The sequence below is a fragment of the Myotis davidii genome, unplaced genomic scaffold (genome assembly GCF_000327345.1).
Source record: "Myotis davidii unplaced genomic scaffold, ASM32734v1 scaffold363, whole genome shotgun sequence".
In the NCBI taxonomy this organism is placed as follows: domain Eukaryota; kingdom Metazoa; phylum Chordata; class Mammalia; order Chiroptera; family Vespertilionidae; genus Myotis; species Myotis davidii.
Window position 1 is genome coordinate 2,800,464 of NW_006294069.1, and position 5,961 is coordinate 2,806,424.

Below are 5,961 nucleotides of genomic sequence, written 5' to 3' on the forward strand. Positions count from 1 at the left end.
GGAGATGCGCTCGGAGGAGGGCCGGGTGGCAAGCAGAATGCACCGAGTGCAGGTGTTGTCAGGGGAGAAGGTCAGATGCATCTCCAGAGCTTGGAGGTGGGAATCCAGGCCGGCTGTCTGCAGGGGGCTCACCAGGAGGTAATGGTTCCTGACAAACAGGCGAATAAGCCTGTGACTGATGTCTCGGGATGGAGCTCTTCAGAGTTGAGGGGGCTGAGACCTCAGCAGGGAAGAGCAGAGGCTCAGTGCTCAGGGTCTGCAGGCTGGGGTGGTGGTGGTGGGGGGTCCAGCATGAACACAGCAGAAGCTGGGTGGCTTCGTGGTTAAGGGCTTGAACTCTGGGTTCAGACTTGCAGCTCTTCATCCTGGCTCCACCATTTCCTCACTCGGCGGGCCTCGGTTTCCTCATCTGTAAAATGGAAGGATTGCTAGTATCTGTGTCAATGAGAAGTCTTGGGCAAAGCGTGTAGAGCAGCGCTTGCCGCGTGGATGTGGTTATTACTGTAAGGATTGCTGCCCTCCTAGTTGGCCTGACCCTTTGGGCTTGGAGCTCCGTGTGAGTGGGGCTCACACGCCGACGCGAGGGCCGCTCTTGGCTTTTATGTTGACTCTGTAGCCCACGTAGCTGCCTTGTGTCGGCGGCTGCTGGGAAGCTGAGAGTCAGATGTGTTGCTCAGTTTAATCATCAGATTTATGGTGACATCTCCTCTTCCTGCTTTCGGCCTGGCCTCTATTCTCTTTGATCCTTAAGTTGTTTATTTTTTATTACTTTCAGCCCCTACGCTGCCTCAAGCTCTCCTTGAAATAGACAGTTATAAATTTTGAATGAATAAAATATAATGTAGATCACACACTGAATCATAGTTACAATGTAAGGCGGTGTGTTCTCTCTGCCTGCGCCCCTGTCCCCTCCTCGGTACCTGAGTTTGGGGGATTAGGGGAGGCGGTAAGGAGGGGGAGGCCCCCAGGGTGGGTTAGGGTGCACCCTCCTCCCTAGCCTCTGCAAAGAAAAAAGCTAACGGTTTTTCTGCCTTTGAAGATGTGCTTTCAGGGGCCTAGTGATGGAATTGGTGAGAGGGTGGGGCGAGGAAGACAAAAACTAACTCTCATCAAGTACCTACTATGCGCTTGGCACTGTGTAAGTGCTTAATACGCTTTGGACTGCTCCAGGAGGCTAGCTGTGGGACTGTAGAATTCTGGGAGGTTTATCTCATAGTCTGGAGGAGGGGTGTGGATCTACCCACAGAATCATTGTGGACTCAGCTGTGGGCCATATGGAGGACAAGATGTAAGACCTACCCCAGGACTTGTCCCATTCTTCAAAGTTGCCAGGACATACGTCTCCGTCATCTATTGCCACAATATTGCTTCATAACAAGCCACCCCAAACCCATTGGCATATGGCAATAAGCATTTAATCTGCCCACACATACCTGTGGGGTGGGTGAAGTTTGGCTGACTTAGGCTGCTGGCAGTGGGACTTGGTTGGTTTCAAGCTGTAAGTTGGGTTTAGGTCTGTTCCATGCACCGGTTATCCCACTGGCCCGGTGACCACCAGGGCACATGGGCGTCATGGTGACAGGCAGGAGTGCAAGAGAGCGAGCTCAGTTGCACACAAGCCCATTTCAAACCTTTGCTCACAGCATATCCATCAGCATCCCCTTGGCCAAAGCAAGCCATGCGACCATTCTCAAGCCACGGGGCAGGGAAGCCCACTGCCCACCGCGAGGCCGTGCCAGAGCGTGGCTATCTCATGTTGTTCCGAGGGGTGAAGAATCGACACCAGCAATTCAGCCTGCCTTAGGCTGAGCTTTATCATTCGCTCAGTAAGCCTTTTCTTAAAGGCTCCTGTGTGCCTGGCATATGCCGCCTCTGGGGAGATAGTGCTGAACAAGGCAGGCCTGGTTCTTGCCTTATGGAAAGAGATTGAACAAAAATGGGGATTTATTGCCGGGACACGAAGTATCCCGCAGAAGCCCAGGCCCCTGGTAGGGCTGAATTTAGCACATGCACCAGGGGGGACCCCTGAGCCCTCTCGCTGCCTGGCCTATGCTATAGTCCCTTTTGGCTCCCCTCTTCTTCCTCTCACAGAGACCACCTTTCATTTCCATGGCATTTCCGAGTGGGGAAGCTGCCCCTCCATCAGCTCCTAAGTTTGCATCCAACTGTGCCAGAGAGCACTTGAGTCGAGACTCGGTCTCTTAGCCCTTTTCCCAGATTGTGAAGGGAGAGACCTCGACATGCCAGCCTGGGCCGGGTGCACCCCTAGCACAGTCAGCTGGGCCCAGGGGGGCTGGTCACAGTATGAACTCGGGGCTTCTGGGCAACTGAGCAGCCACAGCACGGCCAGGAGAAGAGGGGACCGCAGATGGGCTACCCGTCACCTTATGTCGAAGTCCCTCCCCCACGCTTTCCCTTGTTGTTGTTGTTGTTAATCCTCACCCGAGGATATTTTCCCGTTGGTTTTTAGGGAGAGTGGAAGAGAGAGGGAGAGACAGAGAGAAACATCGATGTGAGAGAAACACATCGATTGGTTGCCTCCTGCATGCACCCCAACCAGGGCCTGGGCCAGAGAGGTACATGTCCTTGACCAGAATCGAACCCGGGACCCTTTGGTCCACAGGCCGACGCTCTGTCCACTGAACCAAACCGGCCAGGGCCCTCCCCCACTTTGGTAATTCACTGCCTGGGGTCCGTGTTCGCTGAGGGGTAGACTACCTGAGGCCTTATTTAGTCACTTGAACAAAGACAGCCCTCTGTCCCCTGTCCCCTCCCCTGTCGCCTCCACTTCCAACCCTGACTGGGCAGGGAGCCGTCTGGGATGTAGAATTAGTCTCGCTGCGACTGTGAGCCCTGTGAGTTCCCGTGCCCGGCCGAAAAAGTGTTGAAAGGACCCCGGTTATTGTCATTGTCTCATTCTCACCTGCTGTGTGAAACTCAGTGGTGCTGATTCAGGTGCCTGGAAACCCTGGGGATCGTGGAATAAATGGGCCTCTGATTGGGGACAGGAGGGGACAGGCGGTATCTGAGAAGTCCCGGTGGGAGGGTCGGCTGCCAGGGGCCTCACAGAGCCCCACTGTGTCCACCGCAGCACGTTCTCGCTCAGCTGGTCTGCAGGTAATGCGTGCCGTGTGCTCTGTTTTCCTGCAGGGGACACTGTGGTCAGGAAGGAGACTGCCGAGTGGGAGTGGGGGTGCGGGGGAGGGTGTGAAGCCACTTCCAGTCCTGGGCAGTGTGAGTGGCCCCGGATGGGGCCCTTTCTCTTGCTGTGAGAAGCAGGAAATGGAAGCCGTTGGTCACAGGGCTCTCAGACATCAGAGCGGGGGAGGAGGGAGAAGGCCGGGTGCAGATACGGCCTCGGGAGGCTCCTTTCTCTTTGGATCCCTGCAGCGTGTGTAGGAGGCCACGTGGCTCGGTGGCTTCTTGGGGACGGCCCTGTGCTTGCCCAGCACGCTGCTCCCAGGACCGAGGAGAGCCCAGTGGGTGGCGGGCACGTCGCCGGCGCCTCACCACTGATGAGCAGTCACTACCTCTCTATTCCACTCGGTTACAACCGAGTAAGTGAGGGGGGCAGATTGCTGCGAGTGCATCGAATACTTACGAAACCTCAGGCTGCCTGGCCGTGGGGAGGGGTGTGCGTGAGTAATGTTTCCCCTCACAGTCACGTAGCTGGTCAGAGCTGGGGCTGAAAGCCGGACTTCCGGTCGCTAATCCCAGACTCTATTCATACCGAGAGCCGTGAGGGTCTGCATTCTTTCCGGCAGAGACGGTCTCCTTTCTCCTGGGTTTTCCTGTCTGTCATCCATCCGTCTCGTCATTAATTCCCTCACCTTGTTCCATGGAGGAGGCAAGAGGCCCACAGAAGAGCTGTCTATTGCTTGGACATGTAAGAAACACAGAACTATGTCTTTATAAAAAGAAGATAAAATAGGTGCTATCTGCCAGAGCCAGACGTAGCTATTTTATATGTGTTTGCCTATGTCTATGTGTATGTCATCACAGAGAAACCCATAAAGTAAGATGAGGAAAAATGCAGGTGAGCTAGAAGGTCAGAGTCGGGGCGAGAGTTAGCTACATCCTCAGGCCGCAGAACCATTTCTCTATTTGAACCACAGATGTAGCTCTGAGCTAATTAGCAATCCAAGCAGGAAAAAAAAATATTATGTGCACGGTTCACGGGGCCCATAATGCAAAGGATGCCAGAGGCCCACTGCTTTTCCAGGCAATTAATCGGCAGGAAATTTCTTGCCTGGGTGGTCATTGTGCGGGCCCGAGAGGGAGGAAATATGTGGCACATATGCCGCCGCTCCCGCTCCCGCTCCTGGGTGGACCCCACGGATCACTCACGGCCGGTTCCCACGGAGGCCCGGGAGGCCGCACAGTGCCAGCGTGGTGTGCCAGGCAGCCATGGCCGTGACTTGGAGTTGGGCAGGACGAAGCCCCTTGCCTTTCAGCACTGGGGGTGGTGCCATATTGGGAGCCGTGCGCAGGCCACCTCTGCGGGGTGGCATCGTGGAATGTCCTGTTGGCCCTCAGAGGTGTGTTTGCTGGGAACCCCCACCTCCCCCCAGGTGCCAGTTGGAGTGACCTGTCAGGGTGACGAGGGGGGTAAGTTTGCAGAGACATGGGACACACGGGGGGCGTCTAACTCCTCACAGTCCTCCGCTTGTCCACAGATGCTTAGCGAGAAGGGGCGCCTGGCCCAGTCTGCTCAGCTCTCTGGTCCCAGTTTAACTTGACCTCCTCAGAGTTGCCCTCCCCGCCTCTCCCTCCACATCAGAACTCCCGCGTCCTGTCCCCGCTCCTTCCTCTGCAGCCGGTGTCACAGCCTGTACTGATGCAGTTACTTATGTTTGTTTGTTTAGCGTTCCCCCTCCCAAGACGTGGGTTCCAGGGTGGCAGGGACAGCGCCTGGCGTGCTCCTCATGGTGTCCTCAGTCCTCGCCCGGCGTCCAGCATGTCATCGGTGCTCAATGCCTGTTTGTGGGATGAATGAATGAATGAATGAATGAAAGGTTAAACAGGACATGAACATGGAGCAGATGCAGACTGCCCAGTAGAAGATAAAGACATAAATGTAACACAGGGCGGCAAATGCTGAGACCCGAAGGGAGGGGACAGGTGGGGAGCCAGGGGACTTCGGAGGAGGAGGCGTCGCTTCCAGAGGGAAGGGGAGGTCAGGGCTTCATGGCGCAGCACCCTTTGGGGGTCTGGAAGGGTGAGGTGGAGGTAGGGACATCTGGGGCCAGGGGTGGGGGGCAGGAGCAGAAGCAGCATGGAGGGACTGGAGGTGAGAGAAGACAGCATGACTTGGGGTGCCCTTAGGGCTGGGGCTGGGGGCAGGAGCAGCTGCACCAGGAAAGGTGGGAGCTTGGCCCACGGGCTTGATTTGGGCAGCAGAGGGAGAGGCAGCAGATTTGTGAGTGGAGCAGGGATGGGGTGAGAGGGGCCAGGCAGGCTGGGGGAGAGCTGAGTGGCCCCGGAGGGGTGGGGGCCGGCCCGGGGAGAGCACACGGCCTTTGCCCCCTGGACTCGATTCCTGGTCAGGGCACATCCCTGGGTTGCTGGTTTGATTCCCAGCCAGGGAGCATACAGAAGGCAGCTGGTCTATGTTTCTCTCTCACATCGATGTTTCTCTCTCCCTTCCTCTCTCTAAGCATGTCCTCGGATGAAGATTAAAAAAAGAAAAGAACAAAAGCCAGGCTCACTGCATGGTGCATCCCTACTCCTCCCCATTTCTGAATAGCCGACGTACTTAGGACCCTTGATTGCAAATCCCAAAGATCCAACTCAAACCAACATGAGCAAAAAAGGGCATGCCCTTGGGAGTCAACGTGGTGGTTCAGGTGCGGCTGGACCCAGCAGTTGGCAGTGCCATCGGGATTATGCCCTCCACCCCTCAGCTCCGCTTGGCTCCATTTTCAGGCTGTTTCCAAGGGACAGCAAGGTGGCCGTTGCCAT